Source organism: Xenopus tropicalis, chromosome 5, assembly GCF_000004195.4.
Source record: "Xenopus tropicalis strain Nigerian chromosome 5, UCB_Xtro_10.0, whole genome shotgun sequence".
NCBI classification, from domain to species: domain Eukaryota; kingdom Metazoa; phylum Chordata; class Amphibia; order Anura; family Pipidae; genus Xenopus; species Xenopus tropicalis.
In genome coordinates, this window is record NC_030681.2 from 76458204 (window position 1) to 76481982 (window position 23779).

Here is a 23779-nt window from a genome sequence, read left to right on the forward strand (position 1 = left end):
TTGGTTTCAGTCAAGCTTGACTCCCTTAAATTGGTGTTTCCTTACAAATGTTGTTATATCCAGGTAAAGTCAAGGGTGTTCCAGACAGGCAAATACAGCTTTTTTTTTTTTTTTTTTAAAGCTTGAGGTTGTGCTTTCAGTCACCTCAAAAAGTCCACATTGCAAAGTTTGCAGTGCAGGGTGCAATCAGTGATCCCTTCCTTAAAAGAGAAGGGTTTCCAAAAACATCTCCTAAAAACCCAAGACCAAATGAGTCCCCTGCACCTCAAATTCCAGCTAAAGTAAAACATAAAAAGGAGTGCAAAATGACAAGACTGGCAATGCAAATTTATAAAAAGAGCATGATAAATATAAGTGCCATGGTAACGCTTCAGCGAACAGTAACCCATAGCAACGAATAAGATGCTTCTAAACAGGTGACCAGTAAATGCTACTTGCTGACCCCTGGTTGCTAGAAGTCACTGCTCTTAGGCAAACTTTGTGCCTTTTATTACATAACACCCAAATCGCTCTCTGCTCGTGCCAGGTTCTGCTGTGTCTGTGTTGTCAGTAAGTTTATGCATCCCCGGTGGTCCACCCCCAAGACACAACATCTCAAGCTTCTGCCAGCTTTTGGCCAATAAATGATCAAATTTTATAATCTGCTGCGTCAGGAGGGGTGAGACGAGGCTCTTCCTTAAGAACAGATACTATACTTGATCTTAGCCAAAAGGAAGAGAAGCGATACAGCTGCTGTATTTCACAAACACTAGCAAATTACAACTGTTCAAGCAGAGTAGAATAACTTACATAACTAAAGAAGCTTAAAATTGCAGAGCATTTATCTTAGGGAGAGCAACATAATACTGGCCAAATATTCACCCCTTCAAGGTATGCAAAACAGCATTCCTAGGAAACAAATTACATTTCCTGTCAAATGATGCTGACTCTCTGGGGTTTAAAACTCAGTGGCTTGACATTACTGTCCCTTTAAGTGTTTTCCATTAAAATGAAAGCATTTTATGCATGGGGGGGTTATTTCTTTTTCAGGATTGTTGTTTTGCATCACCAAATTTATTAAATATTTGTAATAGATATGGGCCCTGATACTTTTATGTTAACTGAAACATGGGACGGATTAAATTGTTTAGGATTGGGTGTATGTCCAGTGGTGTGTATGTGTTTGCACGGGTGGGCAAGTCATTTTTCACGTAAAAGCTTTCTTGTGCTGGAGACTAATTTGCACCTAAATGTACAGTAGCAGAGATTTTAGTAATGAGCTTTCACTATTTACTTTAATACTGCAAAATTCTTATGCAGTGTATAATCTGACCTTTCATTATTTAGCTCCTGAGTATAGATCTGAATATCTATTTCTATGTTAACCCATTAAAAAGCCTTTTATCTATCTGCAGGAAAATTTCTTAAAATTATAAAAAGTTCCACCAAAGCCAGAAAACTGACGTACAGTAAAGTAGTTTGGTTGCATTCCTGAGCCAGATGTTAGGCACTTTTATACTCAGTTCTGCAGATGGCTGGGAAAAAAAATATGCTGAGAATTATCCGCATCAATGAAATACTTGTTTCCAGCTTTCACGTGGGAGAATAACATAACTATGTGAAATATGTAATGCTTTTTGCCCCTAATTTGCCTTATCAAATCTTAACGCAGTGGTAGAAATTATGAAATGTGATCCTTAATTTTGTCAGAACTGTGGGACAGTATGATTATTTACTTTTATCTTGTGAATGATATTGATATAAGCTTTGACAAATGGTTGGCCACCAATACAAATGTCTATTTGTATACAACAGCAGAGACTTACACACAGCTCTTGAGTTAACAACTTTAACCTTGCTGTGTTTGTTTCTTCATCAATAGAATATTCTTCATGTGTCCAATACCATCACTTATTAATTGAGATGCACTTTCATGCCATTACAGTTACCCATAGCAACAAAAAGGCATTTTCTTCAAGGTAGATCAAAGGTATTTGCTGGTGAGTTGCTATATATAATTTCACTGGCATAATTCATGCATATGAAACCAAAGGTAAAAAATATGATCTAATATGCAGAGAAGAACCAAGTCATATTTTTTGAATTTGCTCAAATACCCAATTTTCCTCTTAAGATTTAGACAAATTCCAAAACGAGTGGTTGCAATGGCAGATGGGATGATTAAAACGCTTTGTAAACTGCTCAGCTGGTAGCAAAACTTTCAGATAGCCCCTCCATTCACTTGCCTAGACTTGCATGGAGCATTCAGGCGATTAATGCTCAGAAAATCCACTCTGTGTGTGTGTTTCTAAGTGGCAACCACCTACCCGTGTGGGGTCCAGTTGATTACCATTTAAGTGAAAAGAAGTACAATTCGGAAAGTTTAGCCCACAGACCTGGAAAACACTTGGGTGGCAGAACCAAATGCTAAAGCTTTGACAACTTTAGACTTTACAAAATAGTGCATCCTTACTAAGTGAGGCAAATGTATTTTTGCTATACAGTTTAATTTCAGTGGGGTAAACATTATTGTGAGCACTAATGTAGGGTGAGACATAGTGATGCATATATGGCATATACTGTAAGTCTAACCCTTAGGAAAAATATACCCCTGAAAAATGTAGGTCTCTATACAAATATATCCAGTATCATATAAATCAAACCCTGCTTTATATAAATAAACCATTTTCATAAAAATATACTTTTTTAGTAGTATGTGCCATTTGGCCGCCTCCTGGGATCATACAATTGATGGTGCACACAAACAAGCTAAGGCACACATACTGTGCTTGTTAGGGTCACATCAGCAAATTAACAAACAGATTTCTGTCTTTTGCCTCCACACTTCTTCCTGTTACAGTGAGAGCTACATTATTTCTGGTCATGTGATCTCTGAGGGAGCACCCAGCCCATCACTTAATGGTGGATCAAGGGAAAGGATGTAAAAGGGCAATATGTACTGATATATATACATATATTTCAGTCTGGCAAGATTCTTTAAATAGGTTACTTAACATAATATAAGCTATCTGTCAAATACTTGTAATCTCTATTTCAGCTCAATAGCTGCCTTCCCGGACTAGTACCAGTAGAACATGGGTTACACTGTACTCTCTCACCCAGAATGGGCCTTCGCTAAGTGGAAGAGGAAGGTGAGGGTGTTGTGCAACTACTCCTCTCTTGCTGCTATGCAGAAAAATGAAAATAGAGGGCACCAGAGGTTCTTGCAAATGACAAAATAAAGTGTTTATTGAACATCCACAGGGTTTACTCACAGTACAGCTTCAGAGGCCAGTGGTACAGGCAACACATACCAAGTGTATATACAGACTGACACCCCCTGCGGGCAGACTGGCAGGAATCTCACTTCGCCTCTGCAACACACCCTGTAGTGGATCCCTCAGGGAATTCTCTATCCTGATTCCCTATTCACTTAGATCCCTACAATACAGGCAATGTGGCCTGGGAGAGCTATCTCCAAAAAACTGCAAATCCTATGCAGGAGCTCAGTGCTGCTCATTCTAGCTCAACCCTAACTGCCTTACACTCCTAGAGTGTACTATACAGGGAGCTACACCTGCCACTATCTAATGCTTCATTCACGGGGCCCTGTTCCCCGACTTCACTGGGCCTGGGCCCATGGCCTGGACTCTCAACCCTGTCCCTCAGGTGGAAGCAAACAGGAAGGTGCCACTCCTTTCCCAGCACTATACCAAAGTGAGGCAGGAAGTGGTCACTATACCTTCTAACCAATAGCACATATGTTACTGAACACACTTCGATACATTCCCTTCTGCCCAGCAACTAAGGGAACTGAACCTGTAGGGATTTAAAGCCATAGGGGCCATTTAACCCTATGGGTCCCTACATACTCATTCTGGGGGTAAAGTTATCTTTTAAGTTGACCTGTTGCAAGGAACTGGACATCAAAGCTGACATGTAGGGACATGCAGGGACCTGACTACCATTGCCAGTCTTTGGAGTTCATTTTTGTCAACATACAAAATGAAAAAAGAGTTCTGCATGGAAAAGCTCATTTACCATTTTGTATTTAACATTTATTAGCATAATAAAATAAATTTGATAATAACAGGAAAATAGTTCCTTTCCACTTATCCATATCTAGATATTAAAAGATATAAATAAGTTTTTACTGTCATTTTATAATCATATTTATATTATTTTCTAATGACTCATTTTCATTTATTTAACTTATATCTATTGCAAAATATTATTTATTACTCTGGGTACAGGCTCTGGGTGATAGTATGGAACCAAATGTTGCCCCTGATACCAAGCAAGTAAATATTAATGCCAACTCAAAGGTGATTATTAATGTCTTTGCTGCAGATGTGGAAGGAAGGAAATAAACTTTAACTATGGGGTGTATGTATCATGAAGCATAACAGCAGGGTTGGCTGTTGAATTGGTATTAATAGAAGCAATTTACTATATGTCTCATAGAGGCAAATGAATTGATTTCCTGCTTTTATCACATCAATGTGTAATTTAGAGAGCACCAAAGAAAGTAGAAAACAGTAAAATAAAAGATTCTATAGAATTTACCACAGTATGCTTTCTACTTTCACACTTTTAAATAGGAAGTTGTTATCTGATTTAGTTACATTATCAGGCTAATCATTTAAAGTATCCGTAATATCCGCAATTATCTGCTTTATTTATTCTGCTATATTTGCAGCAGATGGGTACCCAGGGGTTGTAATCTGCTCCATATATTGTATATAACTAGACTGGTTTTGTTCTTGTTCTCACTACATATGCCACAGGGAAGGACATTTGCATTTAATATGCTTGTGCCAATGATGGGTCACCTTCAGTTATAGGTTGCCTGCTTTCTGCTTGCCATAGGGTGAAAGAGATTATTCCATCTCTGCTAAAGCTTATTCCTTGGAACTAGTGTAGATGGTTAGTTAAGAACTAGCCCTCTTCTTTTAGCTTTATTTCTAGGCTAGGTGTACCCTGCTTGTTCCTCTGATTACCACCCACCCCAGAGAATGCTGGCATTCCAAGAGTAGTCTGAATTTGGTGGTCAAAGAGAAAGAGAGGTTACCAGCAAAAGCAATGAAAAAAACCCTCAGCATTTTTCTCTAGGAAGGGTGGAAGAGTGGAAGGTATATCATGGTGAGCCAGACCCCTGGTAAAATGTGTCATCCAGCAAGGTTTTCACCGCAGAGAAAGGGACAACAATCGCATACTTAGACTTAAGGTCCCCATACACGGGCCGATTGTAGCTGCTGAAATCGGTCCCTAGGACCGATTCGGCAGCTTATCGGCCTGTGTAGGGGCACAAACGACGGCCATAACCAGACCGATATCTGGCCTGAAATTGGACAGATATCGATTGGGCAGGTTAAAAGATTCAGTCGGATCGGGGACCGCAATTAGCCTACACGTTCCCCGATATCGCCCACCCGTAGGTGGGGATATCGGGTGAAGATCCACTCGCTTGGCGACCTCGCCAAACGAGCGAATCTTCACGTGTATGGGGACCTTTACTAATGCCAGCTGCTCTGCATTCAATGAAAAATGGTACAGCAATTTCCAGCACTTTTAACAGGGGCTTATATGCTATATCACTAAGACCCACAATTACAGTTAAGCCTATCCCTTACGAGACCAATACACTTATTCACCATATCTATAATACATATAGTATATAGCATAGTACACACTTTGTATATCCATATATTGGATAAAATTAAAAATAGTTAAAAAGAGAAATATTACAGCGACGTTTTAACACTGGCAATGGAAAAGAAGCTTATAAAGCAGTTACATTAATAAAGTTAATGGCCCATCACTGTTTAGGTTATAAAATATTATGATTTCCAGAATTTTGAACTAGAAAATGTAATAACTCTACCACTCACCCTCCAGCCAGAAAAAAAACATGGCAATTATTGTCAATGAAGTTGCTTAACAATTTTGAACCACTTCATGTTTTAGCATCTCCTTGTCCTTTAATAAATGCTCTCATTTTTATATATTCTACAGCTCTATCCAGAGCATTCCAAAAGAGAAGAAGACTTAATACCTTAGGGATTAGTAAGACTGGGATTTCCCCTATATGCATAACAGCTCTCTATGTCTATTATATCTCATGTTTGCAAATAAAGTATTCCTCCACTTCATCCAAGATTTCCCAAAAAGTCCACTTCTCAAAAAGATCATTAGTTAATACATACTTCTTCATACTTCTTCTGGGGCCCCCCCAGATTTAAAAAAAAAACAAAAACAGTAACATAAAAGTGATGTTATACAGTATTTTACATGAAGGAAAGTAACATTTTCTCCCCACATCCTCCACAGACAACTTGTCCCGCAATACCATCACCATACTATTACAGCTACACACACACAGTATGAAAGTAGCTGAGGCAGATTTAACATTTAGAAGATAGAATTGCGTCTCTAACTGCCACATGTAGCACAGCAACAAATCTTTTACCACTCCCCCAAATAATATGACCATAAATATCATTAAAAAAACACAGACCCACTGCAAAATGCCAATTAGCACTCCATTAACTGAGACATGCCAGTAAGGGTTGTTTACCATTGAATAAACTTTTATCATGATGTAGAGAGTGCAAATTGTTTTCATTTTTTATTATTTGTGGTTTTTTAATTATTTAGGTTTTCGTTCAGCAACTCTCCAGTTTGGAATTTCAGTAGCTATCTGGTTGCTAGGGTCCAGTTTAACCTAGTAACCAGGCATTGGTTTGAATGAGAGACTGGGATATGAAGAGGAGAGGGCCTAAATAGAAGAATAGTAAAAAGTAACAATACCAATAAAATTATAGCCTCAAAGAACAATCATTTATGGGCTGTCAGGGTGACCTCAATTTGTAAGCTGGAAAGAGGCAGATGAGAATTAATTAAAAAAACCTATAAAAAATAAAGACCAATTGAAAAGTTGCTAAAAATAGGCCATTCTATAACATTTTGAAAAGTTAACCTAAAGGTGAACCACTCCTTTAACCACAGACTTGCCAGTAAAATCACTGCTGTAATAGCTAATGAGCACCCAGTAAGAACACTGCATAATGGATTTATGAAAACTAAAAAAAAAAGGCACTAGGAAAAATGGATAGTTATATTGGATTTGGCCCCAATTCCCAATCACAATCACTCACCCAAGATTCCAAGAAAGAACAAAATAAGGCAAGCCAAGGCCCAAGATAAAAGCCATGCCAAGGCCCCTCATTGTATCTGTAGTGCAATTAATATCAAGTCCCCAGCAAAGAGTATAACTGAGTAGTAAGACCATTTTGCACTTACCCGTAACTCAGGAGCTCTAGTGAGCAAGCAGGGAGCTTTTAATCCCCTATTTTTATTTGTTTGCTGGTATTTTCTGTACATTCATTTCTGTCATTATTTAAATATATTTTTCTCAGTAGCTAAATCATGTCTCCCCCCATTCACCATTAATTCATAACAAATAAACTGTAAACCATTTCTCCTTCAATGTAAATTCTAGTGTACTCTGTATTTAAAATAAATAGCTCCACTGACACAAAATGACACTGTATTACCATATTTTGCATTAATGAACACAAAAGTATCAGTACCTATGCTAAGTGAGTTCTCTTTGAATTCCCTCAATACATAATGAAGACAAATGCATTTTATTTTTATGTGAATAAAGCAAACATACATATGCCCTTCTTTTCTTGCTGACAGAGGTAAACCTTCCAGTAAATTCTGCTATCTTAACCCACTTAGCTCCCCAAAGTAGGCACAAACGTAATTACTGATTAAAGGTGATTATTGTTAAGATTACTGATTAAAGGTGATTATTGTTAAGATTGAAAGCATTATCAGAGCTATTCTGTATATACTATATCAACATCAAAGGTTGATTCTTTGTTTGTTAAAATGTTTTTAAACTCTTAAAAGGGGACCCATCACTCTAAAACATAATTTAAAATCCTTTTCTATTATGTTAGTAGAGCAAAACAAACTTTACTTGCTGTATATAACTATTTAATTTGTTGTTTCCCATCAGTCTTGGAATTTACAGTCACTGTAAACACTGTTATTAAGGCAAGCTTTGTATCACCCCAAAATCTTATGCATTAGCCATCTATGTCAATGAATGTAAAGTTAAAGTAACTGTAATTAAAAATCTGAGCTGACTATTATTTATTGCCTGCCCCGCCTCTATGCCTCAGACATATAGGCAGGGCAGGCAACATATGATTGACAGCTCAGATTTTTAAATACATTTATAACAGGTATGGATGATTTATTTAAAAAGAATTTGGGTTTCATGTTTAATTTTATAAAGGACAAAACATGCTAGTAGATTGTCTGGCAAAGAAGATCCACTAAGCTGAATGAAGTTGTGGAAGGTTTCAGTAAAAAAACTAGCCAAGTTTTTCACTTTTTACTGAAGGCACCTAAGGGGAGTGGATAAGTTTGTAGCATTATGGTATTTATGGCGTCAACTTTTGCCACACAAAAGATCATTCCAACCCTCCACTGACATTCAGGGCTGAGTCGTCAGATAGTCGTCAGGAGGTAGAAACAATAGGATTTCTTCCTCCTTCTGTCGATTCAGCCCTGAAGGAAGATTTTGCTCAGGCGATCTGATATTGGTCGCCTCACCGAGTTGCCATACACGCACTGAGTATCATACAAAACGAGGTTTCGTATGATATTTTCGGTGCGTGTATGGCCAGCATTAGACTTAAGGTGGCTACTCACTCATACACAAGCATGTAAGGGCAAACCTTTGGGCAGCAGTCATAGCAGATTATGCAGCAATAGCAATTAAATTCTATCTGTGATAAAATTTGTGTTAAAGGGGAAGGAAAGGCTAGTAAAGAGTTAATCTCAAGCTGCAGGCATACCTTCAGTTGTCTCAATAGTGCCCTTAAGTCTCCCCATATTTCTCCTGTTCAGAAGATCAGAAGCCAAACAGGAAGAAAAAACGCTGAGCTGTGTAAAGAAAGTTCCCATAATGCCTCACTCCTGCACAGACACCCAGACCAAGTGAACATGCTCAGCTTGTAAGACTATGGGGCTGATTTACTAAGACACGATTTCGAATCCGAATTGGAAAAATTCCGATTGGAAACGAACATTTTGCGACTTTTTCGTATTTTTTGCGATTTTTATCGGCGTCTTTACGATTTTTGCGTAAAAACGCGAGTTTTTCGTAGCCATTACGAAAGTTGCGCAAAGTCGCGATTTTTTCGGAGCGTTAAAACTTGCGCGAAACGTCTCGCCTTTTAAGTTTTAACGCTACGAAAAAGGCGCGACTTTGCGCGCAAGTTTTAACGCTCCGAAAAAATCGCGACTTTGCGCAACTTTCGTAATGGCTACGAAAAACTCGCGTTTTTACGCAAAAATCATAAAGACGCTGAAAAAATCGCAAAAAATACGAAAAAATCGCAAAATTACCGATCATTACTAAAAAAAACGCAATCGGACGCATTCGGCCCGTTCGTGGGTTAGTAAATGTGCCCCTATGAGTCAGCTTCCTGCTCAGATCTACATTCCTAAGTGGGGAAGTGAGTTCTTAGCATTCTTGAGGGAGGGGGGAGCAGGAGAGAGCAAAGAACAGAGTGCTGCGTTTCTCTGGCACAGGAATTACAGACACAACAAAACTTTTTTCAAAGAAGTCAGTGCAGCGTTTCTGTGAGTGCTTATGGCTGTATTTACATAGACCTTTCTGATAAAGCTTACTTAGTTTTTACCTTTCTTTCTCCTTTAAATATTATGAGTCCAATTTACCGGAATGTAAAAACCCTTCTGATCAACAAAACACTCAATATCCAAAGGTACAAAAATATTTGTCAAAATCAGTCACTCTACTCTTATGAACAGATAACTGATGACAATTTTGTAATTTTGTAAAAAATCAGTTAATTCTAAACAAATTTCCAATACACATATAAAGTTGCATGTTAATGTAATTGACATTCAAAGCCATGTTTGTTTATCCCTTTCTGTTCTCTGGGTCTGACAGGAGTCAGGTCTCCTCTATCTCTTTTAATCAGCTTTAGTCAGCTGCTTGCAACTTATTTCAGGAATGCAGAAAATGTAAATAGACAAATGCTGCTTCTAATAGCTTATATATTTAGAAATGTTTATTATGGGTGGACAATACCTTTAAACTCACTCTTAAGCTGGCCATACACGTGGCGATCTCACGATGTTTCGTACGACCGTCGGTCGCACGAAACATCGTCAGATCCGCCACACACCATTCAGGGCTGAATCGGCAGGTAAGGAGGTAGAAACAATAGGATTTCTACCTCCTTCTGCCGATTCAGCTCTGAAGGGAGAATTTTGGTCAGGCGCCTTCTATGGCGCCCGATCAAAATTTTCTAACCTGGCCGATCGGCGAGTCGACCGATATCAGCAGCTTCCTGCGATATCGGTCGGCTCGCTGACATACCATACACGCACCGATTATCGTACGAAACGAGGTTTCGTACGATAATATCGGTGCGTGTATGGCCACCTTTAGCTCCGTAAAGTAAATATGGGAAGGCAGTCCACAGTGTCAAGCAGATTCTGCTGGTAAAGAAGATTAAAAGATAAAAGCCTTGGAATTTAGCAAAAGTAAGGTTTTTAAAATGGATAACTAAAACAGTTATTTACACATGGTAATATAAATATATTTATATATATAAAGGCAATATCGCTATAACTGCAGTAAAAAAGAAAATATCATCCATAAGTCTAATAAAATAGACTTACCTGAGGCTAAATTGTTATGAAAAATTCTGTGCTGGTTTTACAAAGTAATAATGTTTTAACAAAGCTTCACACTGACATATTGGCTCACAATAAAAAAAAATCAATACAGAACCAGATACAGAACTGTCATTGCCATACCTAATTTCCATTTAATGATATTGATCAGAGTTGTTTCATTAGACTGAGCAGTGCAAAACATATGGGATCTAAAAATTGAATATCAAAGAATGTGTATATACAGGGAATCACAACTTTGAATATCGGAGAGAATGGAAATAGATAGCTGTCAGCCATTTGTGAAACAAATTACTGGGTATTTTTCTAATTTATTCCCCTGGACTGATTATAGTAATAAAACCCTTATTTTGACTGTATGGCTTGCTTCATGGTATATACTGAAAGCCTCACATTTCCTAATAGGATAGCCATAAGTGTATTTCTATAATAAAAGATACAAATGCAGTACAGGTATGACATCCATTATCTGGAAAACCGTTATCTGGAAAGCTCTGAATTATGGGAAGGCCATTCTAAACAAATAATTCAAATGTTTAAAAATTATTTAACTTTTCTCTGTAATAAAAAAAAGTACCTTGTACAGTACTTGATTCCAACTAAGATATAATGAATCCACATTGGAGGCCAAGCAATCCTTTTGGCTTTACAGTATGTAATGCTGAAAGTATTTTTCATATACATGAGGTGCAATAATCCAAATTATGTAAAGACAATCCAGAAAACCCTTGGTCCCCAGCAGGTTCCATATCTGTATAACAAATAGACAAGTAAATAGGGTTTATTTTAAAATGATATGTTTAAATAGCATTGATATTTATTGTCTCTTTATTTATCGCTTAGGGCTCTGGCACACGGGGAGATTAGTCGCCCGTGACAAAACTCCCTGTTCGCGGGCGACTAATCTCCCCGAGTTGCCATCACCTGGCACATGCGGCAGCGCGATTTCGGCAAATCGCTAAAGTTTCCTTGCGAGGCTTTTTCGGCGATTTCGGAGATTAGTAATCTAACTAAAACTAATCTTCCCGTGTGCCAGAGCCCTTAGGTTCCCAAGCTGTAAAAACCATTTTAGATATTTGTATTATAAACAAAATGTTTGGTAAAAAAACAAGGGTTTGATACCAAACATAGGAAAATCTTTGCTCAAGGATAGTATCAGTCTGCCATATCTAAGTAAGTAAAAATATTCTCTTGCCATTAGAGGTGTACAAAAGAAGAAATTAATGGTAAAATGCACAGATTATCACAATTCTTAGAAAAACATAAGGGGCTACAGGAAACAAATTTACAGATGAGATAAAAACAAGCTGCTTGGAGTATGCAAATATAGACTGAAGCATGAGCATATTACCAGTAGTATATATGTCTGGATATATATATGTTTATGGAAAGTGCACAGTATAATTTAACAAGTTTAAACATTTACATTCCTGTAAATAAATGCTTTTTTAAAGTACCTTCAGAAGCATAATATTCTTTTTTTAATATACTTCTATCTTATTTCATTTATTTTATTAAGCTTTCTAACTGAACATTAAAGTTTAATGTGTGTTTCTCAAACACCATAAATGCATATTTATCGGAGTAGAAATCATTGTGCATATGTGCTGTTCTGTACAACACGAATGGCTTCAGTCTCTGAATTTACCACTTACACAGACAACAAGTAGACTTTTTAAAACATATAGACATGGAAAAACATTTTTATTAACCAGCACACAAGGTGGAACCCTGTGAAACTGGCTAGTAAAATATGAACCGTAGGCTTAGCATATAGGTGGGTGGTTACCATTTATAGCAGTTGCTGTCAAACTTTTTTGCGTTAAGCACATCTTGAAGGACCAATCTTTATTCAGGGCCTCCCTTACGTTAGGGGATACAGGATACAGATATAGGAAAGTGCGCTGTATCAACCATCCATCAATAATTATATACAGTGGCGTAACTAGATGTTACTGGGTCACACAGCAAATTCAGTTAAGGCCCCCAAAACATTAGTAAGTTAACCTATTCTGCCAAGATATATTGAAATTGCTTTTAAGTAAGGCTTTACTGGGTTCTCTATACTCCTGGATGGGTGGCCAGCTCCACTGATTTAAGGGGACAGGTTAGCAGGGACAGTCTGTTTTATAGAGTTATTATTCATGTAACAATCTTAATAAACCCTTAGGGACCCTCCACAATTTGCCTTTGTGTCATTTATTTTTAACCCTGTCTTCTAATGTACCCCTATGGGATTAGGATAGTATATTCTGAACAATTTAAAAATAATAATAATGAATCAACTGTGCTGTAAGCACACAATAAACAAATATATCAAACAGTGTTCCTTACACTATATACAGTAGGTATCAATGTCATTGTTACAAGTAGAGTTTGAAAATAAACCAAATATGGAATAGCATGATTCACACATACAGTACATACACTGCAAAGATGTCTCAGTCTTAATCCTCTCCAGGCCTCCTGCCCCCCAAAAGTAGTAATTAACTTTACACCCCTGAAGCATGCAGTCTGGATTTTTTTCTCATGTGATCAAAGTTCAGCAACAAAAGGATTTTTTAATAACAAAGTGAACAACATTATCATATGGTAAAAAAACTACAAAGTTCTCAAAAAAGAGTATTTCTGTTATTTACACTGCTTTAATTCCATTAAATGATTTGATTTTATGATTATGAGATTAGATTAGAGGAACGGAGCTTCCATTTGAAGCAGCGTAGGTGGTTTTTCACGGTGAGGGCAGTGAGGTTGTGGAACGCCCTTCCTAGTGATGTTGTAATGGCAGATTCTGTTAATTCCTTTAAAGGGGACCTGTCACCTTGAGAAATAATTACAAATTGTTTTCTAGTGTGGTTGTCAAGCAAAATAAACTTTACTTACACTATATAAATTATTTTAATCTTATTTTCTTCAGCCTTGGAATTCACATTTGCAGCAATCAGGCAGGCACCATTTTGTGGACACTGTTATCAAAGCAGGCATTGCATACTGCCAATATCTTGTTTCTGTGCCAGTATGGGGGGGCCTGATGCTCATGCCTATGCACTGGTTACACAATTAGATGGTGAGGAGGGAGGGGGAATGTGAGCAGTGCAGCAACATCTAAGAAGTTCTGAATTGAAAGTGAAAGTAACTGCCAGCCCCACCTCTATGCCTAAGGCATAGAGGCGGGGCAGGCAATATATGATTGACAGCTGGGATATTTAAATGCCTTTATAATCGGTTTGGATGTGTTAATAAAAAAATGATTTTGGGTTTCTTGTTTAATTTGAAAAGGGCTTTTATTATACAGCTTTTTATGTCTGGGTGACAGGTCCACTTTAAGAGGGGCCTGGATGAGTTCTTGAACAAGCATAATATCCAAGGCTATTGTGATACTACAACCTACAGTTAGGGGGAGATTTATTAAGACACCAACGCTCGGAGCGTTCAATCGAACGCTCCAAGCGTAATTTCGCAGATTTTTTTGCGCCTTTTGCGTGCACCTGCACAACTTTTTTGTACGCTTGCATGACTTTTTCGTACGCTTGCGCGAAAAAATCAGAAAGGTTCTGCCGCTGTTTACAATCGTTCAGTACGAAAATTTTGTGACTTTCGGATCGCCAATACGATATTATCGTGACTTGCAATCTTCAGAAATTTTCGTATCCAATCCGAATTTTTCCCATTCGGGATTCAAACTCGTGTTTTAATGAATCGGCCCCTTAGTATTGATGTTGGTATATATGGTTTATGTATGTGAGTGTATAGATAGGACAGTATAGATTTGTGTGTGCTGGGTTCACTTAAAAGGGTTGAACATAATAGACTTTCAGTCTTTTTTAACCCAACTTAACTATGGAAGTATGAGGCCCCCTTTGAAAATGGACTCAGTTTCGACAGAACCACAGTAAAGAGCATTTCTAGGAAGAAAGTATTTCCATTTAAGTAATGAGATGCCAGTGCATTTTTCTTTTAATATTTATATTCTTTAAAGTGAATGCTTGTCCTTGATAGGATTACAATTTAAAAGTCTAATCTGATTTTTATGTAGACGTTAATATTATTCCCAAGACTGAGCTCTTTCCAAAACAGAGATAAAACAAAGAAGCACAATAAAGCTTTTGTTGCTATACTATATTTATTGATGCTGTAATCTCTTTCAATAGCTCATTACTTGTTTATGAGGTTTGGTGGGAATGTTAATTTCACTTAACTATCAAAGTCATTTGTTGTAGGGTTTTATGTGAAACAAGTGATGTCTTAACTTTCTCATGGCTCGCAATTGCATAAGTGTATTTGAGACTATTTTAGAATGGAACATTAGCATCATTTAGTGCTATTTTGAGCATTGTTTCATATTGTTGTGTTGAAATTAGTTCAGTAACTGGTAAAATTAATTAGTTGCATAATATATACTCAAAGCAATTACATTTACATATGTGGAAAGAAATAATTAAGTGTAAATAATATGAATGAGACTTGTTTTCAGATAGCTGTATTTTGTTCTGAGCCAAGAAGGACTTGTTAATAAAGGTTTTTCAGAAGGTTCACTTGAATAGCTATGGTCTCAGATTTTTGGTCCTGGTTTGGATTTAGGATTGTTGTAAGTGAAACTACAAGAACTAACAGTGGATACAAAAACGGTGAAAAAAAAATTCTTTTAGAGTCTTTCCTATGCACATTGGATGTCCTTGTTAAGCAGTTGCTTGTTTGTGCTGGCTTAGTTTACTAGCACATTCTTATTAGAAGAACTGAAAATAAGTTGTACCTGTATGTTGATGCACATTGACCTGATATTCAATTGATGCAGGCCCGGATTTGTGGCTAGGCCACAAAGGCCTGGGCCTAGGGCGGCAAAAACATAGGGGCCGCAGGCAAACTTTCAAACTTTGCTCCCATACGAAGCAATGGGGACCTCTCCCCACTGTTCCGTATGGGAGTTTTAACTTTGGCTCTTGGGGGTAGGGGGCGCTGAATGGGGGCGGCCTCAAGGCACCCCCATTAGAAATCTGGTGCTGAATTGATGAAAAGTTCTCATGCAATGTTAACATCTTTAAAAATGGTACTCCGACCTATTAAAGTCTGACCAACTGGCTGCATATTGGAAGTCATTGATAGGGATGAAATAATGGAGAAATAATTTACATTTTAAATAGTTTTAAAAAGTTTTGACACCTAGGTGATCTGTTATATCACGATATATGTTATCATTTGTCTTGAAAAAGTGTGAAGCAGAGGTGACACACTGCCTAGCCTGCTGCCTTCCATTTGTACATAAGTATACAATCAGGTACAGAAAGGAAAGAGCCATATAATTAAATAACTTTGTCCAAAAGATATTAAGCCTGCTTCAATATCAAGGAAATCTAACAGAACAGGTCCATATCCTCTATTATATTATAGCATGTCCTAAAGTATTCTGTATTATAACATTATACATTATACTATTTACAATACTCACAATTACTATTGTCACAAGTTAGGTGTTTACTTTCATTTCTAATTTAATTGCAGATTGATTGCTGTTGGCAAATGGATAAAAATCAACACAGCCCCTCAGTGCTGCATCTTGTAAAATAAAGAAAGGTAATATATCTGTGAATTCCTCAAACTAGTACAAACCACACACAAAGGTGAGATGATCATGAAACTCAATAAGGCTGCTAAAGCTCACCCATAACGTAATCTTAGGTCAACATGCCATTGCATTTTACAACTGTTCTAATTACTCAATCTAATAAACTATAAACTGTCACACTCTTTGAATAAGGATGTGCCAAGTACACCCTTCCAGAGATGGCACCTAATTTGCATGGGTACGTCCCAAAATCTGTCTGTGTGAAGTCATTTCCTTGTGTGTCAGCTGTTTCACTTAAAATAACAAGCTGCAGCCATTCTAAAGTTTTGCCAAAATTCTCCAAAACCCTTTCAAGACATCTGTTTTTTCTATTACTTAGCAAGTTAACCTTCTGAAAAGTCTCTTAAACTGTTTATCTAAAAGTCAAAAGTTCAGAATTATTCTTTCAGGGGGTAGGATTTGCTTTCTTGGCTTAGCACAAAATACATCTAACTTACAAAATGTAAGCCTAACCTATATTATACAAAGTGAATTATTTCCTAAAGCATATGGAACACAGATTGTTTCAAAGAATATTTTGTGAATCTATCTAGCATTACCAGATACAATTTCTTTCTAAACAATAGATTTAATCACAAGAAAATTAAGCAATTTAAAAACTTAAGAACTTATGATGCCTAGCCTCCAAAATGGACTTTTATTTACCCATTAGAAAAAATAGACATCTCCTGTTCCATATAAAACAAATGACTGTAAATGAAGATAACTTTTCCACTAAAATTGAAAAACAAGCTATGAGCTATCTAGATAGATATTAATAGAGATAACATTGGGCAAGGCCAAGCCAGGGATCCTTTTCAAGCACCAGTCGACAAAGACTTTTTTTTTCCTGCATCATCAACTAATCCAGCAAAAGTAAGAAGATAGATGGGGATATAATGCCTCATTGACATGCTCCATTTGACACTAAGGGGCACATTTACTAAGACACGAATCTGAACCGAATTGGAAAAATTCCGATTTGAAAACGAACATTTTGCAACTTTTTCGTATTTTTTTCGATTTTTTCTGCGTCTTTTCGGAAATTGTCGCAACTTTTTCGTTACCAATACGATTTGCGCGAAAAAACGCGAGTTTTTCATAGCCATTCCGAAAGTTGCGCAAAATCTGGCGCCTTTTTTGTAGCGGTAAAACTTAAAAGGTGCGACGTTTCGCGCAAGTTTTAACGCTACGAAAAAATCGCAACTTTTTGCGCAAGTTTTAACGCTACAAAAAATCGCCAGAGTTTGCGCACTTTTCGGAATCGCTACGAAAAACTCGCGTTTTTTCGCACAAATCGTATTAGTAACGAAAAAGTTACGACAATTTTCCGAAAAAATCGCAAAATACCGATCATTACGAAAAAAACGCAATCGGACGCATTCGGCCCGTTCGTGGGTTAGTAAATGTGCCCCTTAGGGGCCCATTTACTAAACAATTTGGAGATAATTTTTAGATAATTTTTGAGATAACTTTTTTCTAACTTATAGAACATTTCGGAATTTATGTGAAAAGTTTGTTAAAATTCCACAAGTTTTTCGTGGTTTTTGTTAAATTTTCACCAAAAAAATCGTACTTTGTGCAAGGAACACAAACATTTCGGAATTCGTTAACACTTTGGTTACACTTTCCTCCGGACTATCTTTTCGCCAGGTTTGATCTGTCGAGTGCCATTGAAGGCTTCCAAAGCCAGACATGGAAGGTATCAAAGCCAGAATGGTTTTCGTGGCATAACAAACTTTTTGGCACGAAAATATTGTGACTTTCGGAACGCAATTGCGATATTTTCATACGAACAATAAAAGCATTGTCGAGATAGTTTAGAACTTATCATGGTTATCATGGTTACTCCCGATTTTTACCATATCATGTTTTAAGCCCAGAAAAAAATCGGATTTTAGTAAATGTGGAAATTTTTTCCAGTATCCCATAGTTCTTCAGGGTCTTTGAGGTTGTACATTTCTTGAGGCAGTAAAAGGCCTTTTCAAAGTCCACAAATACAAATAACGTTCTGTAAATAGAGGGTCTGCATAAATTATTGCAATTTGGTCAAGTATATGTTTAAACTGTACAAATATCCAACTGATCTTTATTGTACAGTTATTCACACAATCACTTATACCGCATGGCCAATATGTCTGGTAAAAAAAAGATCAGTAGTATAATCAGACCCAGGCAGACTAAGGCAGAGAACAGATGTTTTATGTGATATGCAACAATTTAACTCTACACCAAATACTCTGGATTTCCAGTTTGTAATTCTATGGCAAATGATAGCAATTTTTAAAATCAGTCTCAGGCTACCACTTTAGCATTGCAAAAATTAAGAGGTACTGTCAGATGAGAGCACTGGCCTTACATGTCCAAAGTACCCATGAATTATGAGGCACATTTTAAAATGTGTCAGGTATAGTTTCCTGGGATATGGATTATAAAACAGGTTACTGGAGAATACGTTGAAAGCATCTGGATGATTATAATGCTTGCGAACAGGAAAAGTGCCCCTGCAGCCAAGGTCAAGTGGTACAGCTTATAGCCAAGAACACATAAAGAAGTCAAGATTTTAGGCTCGTGTGAGCAGGGCCCTTTTATCCCTTTTTTTATTCTGTAACACTTTTTCGTTAAATTATTGTATGACCCAGTTTGATATCAATTAATGTAAATCGCTGTGTGCAACTCACTGGTGCTATATAAATAAATGATGATGGTGGACTACAGTTCACAGTAGGTGTTGGTGGTATAGAATAATATAAGGCAAACCATCTTTCCTTCTATTTTATATTTGTAGACTTATTTTTCTGCCTTTTTTGCTCTCTAAGCAATTTAATGTAATAGCTATTCCTACAATTTAATAAACTTTACTTCTCCGTAGTACTATCATTTATTTAACTACCCAAAACATATTTGGAATATTCATTGTTCTTCTGGACACTCTGGTTGACTGTATTAATTTAAAACTGAACTAATAAAAGCCAGATTTCAATATGGCTCAGAGGCTGTGAAATGAAAAACACATGAATTACATTGGATCAATTATTTTATAATGTCACCCTGGTCTGGATTTTATTCAATGTTACCATTTAGTGGGCAGGGGAATTAAGCTTTAAACATATCCAGACCTGGAACATTATCACCCTATTGACATTAGGTCAGCTGACATTTCTGCATATTTTTTATTCATACTTCAGCTTTTCAATTGAATTTATTTTTAACTATATACAGTTTATTCAATATCAGAGTATGTTTCAATTAGGGATGCACCAAATCCAGGATTTGGTTCGGTATTCAGCCAAATCCGAACCCTGCTGAAAAGGGGCGAATCGAACCCGAATTAGCATAAATGTGCATATGCTAATTAGGATTTGGAAGGGTTAAATGTTAACTCTGGTAATTTTTACCCCTTCCGGAACCTAATTAGCATATGCTAATTAGGATTCGGATTGGTATTCGGCTGAATCCCTTGGCATGAATTCGGGGGTTCGGTGCATCCCTAGTTTCAATGTAATTTGTTTGTACAGAATGTAAGGGTCAGATGAAAAGCACCTACTATAACACTTGAGGACAGTGCCTGGCACAAAACCTGCTGCCTCCCTCCCATTGCGTCCCCCCCCCACACTGTCTTTGTTCCTGTTTGCACATGCATGCAGATAATGAGGGGGGTGCTCAATGCACTATCACGCTAGAATTTGTAATGAGCATGTAGCAGGGGGACATGGGCACAGAGAAGGGGAGTATAAGAGGTACGTGCACCCTAGGCACATGTCTATTTGCTTACCCCTAGTTCCGGTTCTGCTTAAAGGAACAGTAACACCACAAAATGAAAGTGATTTAAAGTAATTCAAATATAATTTACTGTTGCCCTGCACTGGTAAAACTGGGGTGTTTGCTCCAGGAACATTACTACAGTTTATATAAATAAGCTGCTGTGTAGCCCCGGGGGCAGCCATTCAAGCTGGAAAAAGAAGAAAAGACACAGGTTACATAGCAGATAACAGATAAGACACCATTGTATTCTACAGAGTTTATCTGTTATCTGCTATACAACCTGTGCCTTTTCTCCTTTTGAATGGCTGCCCCCATGGCTACACACCAGGGTATTTCTATAAATTGTAGTAGTGTTTCTGAAACAAACACACAACTTTTACCAGTGCAGGGCAAAAGTACACTATAGTTTAATTTCTTTGATATATTTTCTTTTTTTGGTGTTACTGTTCCTTTAAGGATCCAAAAATGGTCAAATTAAAAGACAGAATTCCTAGATGAGATACCGAATATAAGTTACCGGTAAGCTAACTTAGTTACCATGTTTACATAATAACTGTCTAAGAGTGCTCACTTTTAGCACACAAAAAGAAAATGTCACAGAGCTAGCAGTCCATCAAAGATGACAGTCACTAAACCAATTTATTTACACCCCATGAATGTAGCTGATCTAATTCTGTTTCTTCGAAATCTCCAACTGTGTACAGCTGGGTTCAGAAATAATGATTTATGTGCAAGAAACACCTCAACTCTCTAATATTTAGTCTCAGAACCTTTATAGAATGCGCAAGAGTTGCACATTATTATTAAAAATGTGTGAAAAATTTGCAAAATCGCAAGAAAATTTGCAAAACAGTGAAAAACATATTGGAGCACTATGTTATAATTGCTTGTTGCCAATTTTTTAAAAACATGTCTGTGATTTTTGACATTACCTCTGATGCATAGTAACCCCTACAGAACTAAATAGCTATGCTGCTGTTAAAAAGTACAATACATAGTTTATATATTACTAGTTTACAAACATAGGTACACCTAATATTTACACAGAAGGAAGAGGATTGTCCCTCAGATTTAATATGAGGTTCTTCACCTCCTTTAGCTTCTGCCTCATACTATTTACCTTCTAAAACAGCAGGAACAGGGGTCCTGAATCTGCTCCACAGTCTGTGCTCAGATCCCATTGGTTGATGTAGAAGGGAAAGGATAAAATGATTTGTGCATTTTTTTGCGAGAAAACTAAACTAAATGCAAAACTAAAGAGTGTGGTGAATTTTTATTGCAGTTTCTCAAAACATTCACCCATGGCGAAACATGGAATTCTGCAAAAATGTACATGGCGAAATTTTGTATTCATCTCTAATTATTATAGAATTCCTGTGGGAACTAACAAATAACACAGGCTATTTGCAATGTGATGCCAGCAGAGGAGTTATGAAAGTTTCACAATACACCCTAAGAATTTTGACAGCATTCTGGCAGTTGGTGCTTTCTAAATGTTTTTAGGGCTGATTCACTAAAGTGCGTTAATTTATATCACACGCTTTTTTGCGTTAAAATAGACGCGAAAATTAACGCGCGATTCACTACAGTATTACCGCGTGCGTTAATTTGCACGCCGAAATAACACTAACGCATGATTCACAAACACTTACTCCACTTTTACACTGCTGTGTAAAAAGTGGAGTAAAACATCACCGGTGATGTTGCTTATAGCAGCCAATCAGATGCTTTGCTTTGGTTTTCTAAATGTTGAAATCTAATTGCTGATTGGTTGCCCTGAGCAACATCACCGGTAATGCTTCACTCCACTTTTTACACAGCATGATAAATGTAACCCTTAGACGCGCTAAATATCGCATTAGTCTATGCGAAAATTAACACCTACTTGGGCCAGGCGGTAATTATAGAAAAGTACAGCTAATGAGCTTTTGGCAACACAATATGGACTTTGCAGTGGGATTTATTCAAGTCTGTGTTGGCCCTAGAGTGATGTAGCCTCCAGTTTGCAGGAAAATGGTCATTTTCAGTACAGTAATTTTCCGCAAGTATTGGCGTGTATGGCTAACATGGCGTGCGTTTATTCGCACGACTATTTATATTAGGCTACTATTTATATGCGGCTACTATTTATATGCGGCGACTATTTATATGCGGCGACTATTTATACGTGGCAACTATTTATACGCGGCAACTATTTATACGCGGTGACTATTTATACGCGGTGACTATTTATACGCAAGGCATTGATTAGTGCACGTACCGTCAAATACCGCACGAAAATAGTCTTCGCGACTAAAATAACGCATGCAGTATCGCTCGTAAATTAACGCAAGTATGCTTGTAGTGAATCGTGCGTTAAGTCGCGAAAAATTAGACGCGCTAAAAATTTTACTGCATGCTATAAATAGCGCACGTTTTAACGCACTTTAATGAATCGGCCCTATTGTCTTAAAAGGTCTATACTCGAAAGGGAAATGGAAATGACAGACTGCTTTATACACAATTCTTCCTTATATTTTCTGAGGGTGGTAGTTCAGTCAGAGTAACAGACAATTGATTATATTCTTGGCTGAATTTCATTCAGCAATGTTGTCAGAGGAAAGAAAAAAGAATTAAAATCTTGCTTACTAAGTGCAGAGCATGATGTAAAGTGCAAAAATGGGTACAAACTGCTATATACAGTATTTTGTTAATTTGCACCTGGCCCAGCACATAATTACCTAATTGCAGATCTTTGGAGCACAAAGCTTTCCAAATGAATACAGCGCTGCCTGCATTAGGGTACGGGCTCCCACATTTTTGCCCCCTGTTCTACATTAGATGCAAAGCATTTTCCCCATGAATACAGCAGTGCCTGCGGTGCAGGGTTTCTTGGAGGTAGCACGTGGGAGTGCCCTATCCCACCCCCTAATTAATGCATCATTCATTGAAAGTTAGGCTGCACATTAATGTATCCCAATGGTTGCAAGGTCCTGTACTTAAATAGAGAGTTAAATAGAGCATAAACTTACACCCAACATCACAGTGCTTTGCTGAGCCATCAATTCTTTATAGTTGATCTGTTCATGCCCTCTGTATTATTTAGAACTATGAGTTGCAGTGCTATCATAGGAAGAATGGAATGCCATTAGTTAGGCATCAACAGATATGTGTCACCCACTTTTCCATTATAAAGTAATCTTGTATGTCTATACATCTCCTGTGTGAGTCTATTTTCATACCCCTTTGTGTCAGTTTGCTATCCCTACCCCACCCCCCCCAATTTATTGTATATACTGCTATAATAGTGCATCCTTTTCTTATTGTTTTTCTGTGTTGTATCAGCTTACAAATGTCACATTAGTACTGTTCAAATACTGTTTAAAAATATTTGGCACCTATATCATTTCAACTTAAATTGCATCTTAGTGGAAACAAACCGAAATGTAATCCATTGCATCTGCATATTAATCTGTATGTAATTGTTGAGGGTTCAGGGTAGCTCTTCTTGCCTTGCATGTGATGAAGTCAGGGAATATTGCCAGTTTGCAAGACAAACACTATATAATGTTATGTAGAATATGAAATTAGAATTTATAGATGGGTTTAAGGCAAAAGGGATAAAAGCTATTGTAGGGACCCCAAAGAATTGGGTCCCTCCAGGATTAGTTCCCCTTTAGACAGGCACCATGAGGGTGGCCTTAT

General features: G+C 37.3%; 1 pseudogene; it reads right to left on the reverse strand.

The window, feature by feature from the left end:
• Window positions 1-549: 549 nt before the first annotated feature.
• Window positions 550-725, reverse strand: LOC116411254 (annotated as a pseudogene).
• Between the last annotated feature and the right edge of the window lie 23054 nt (window positions 726-23779).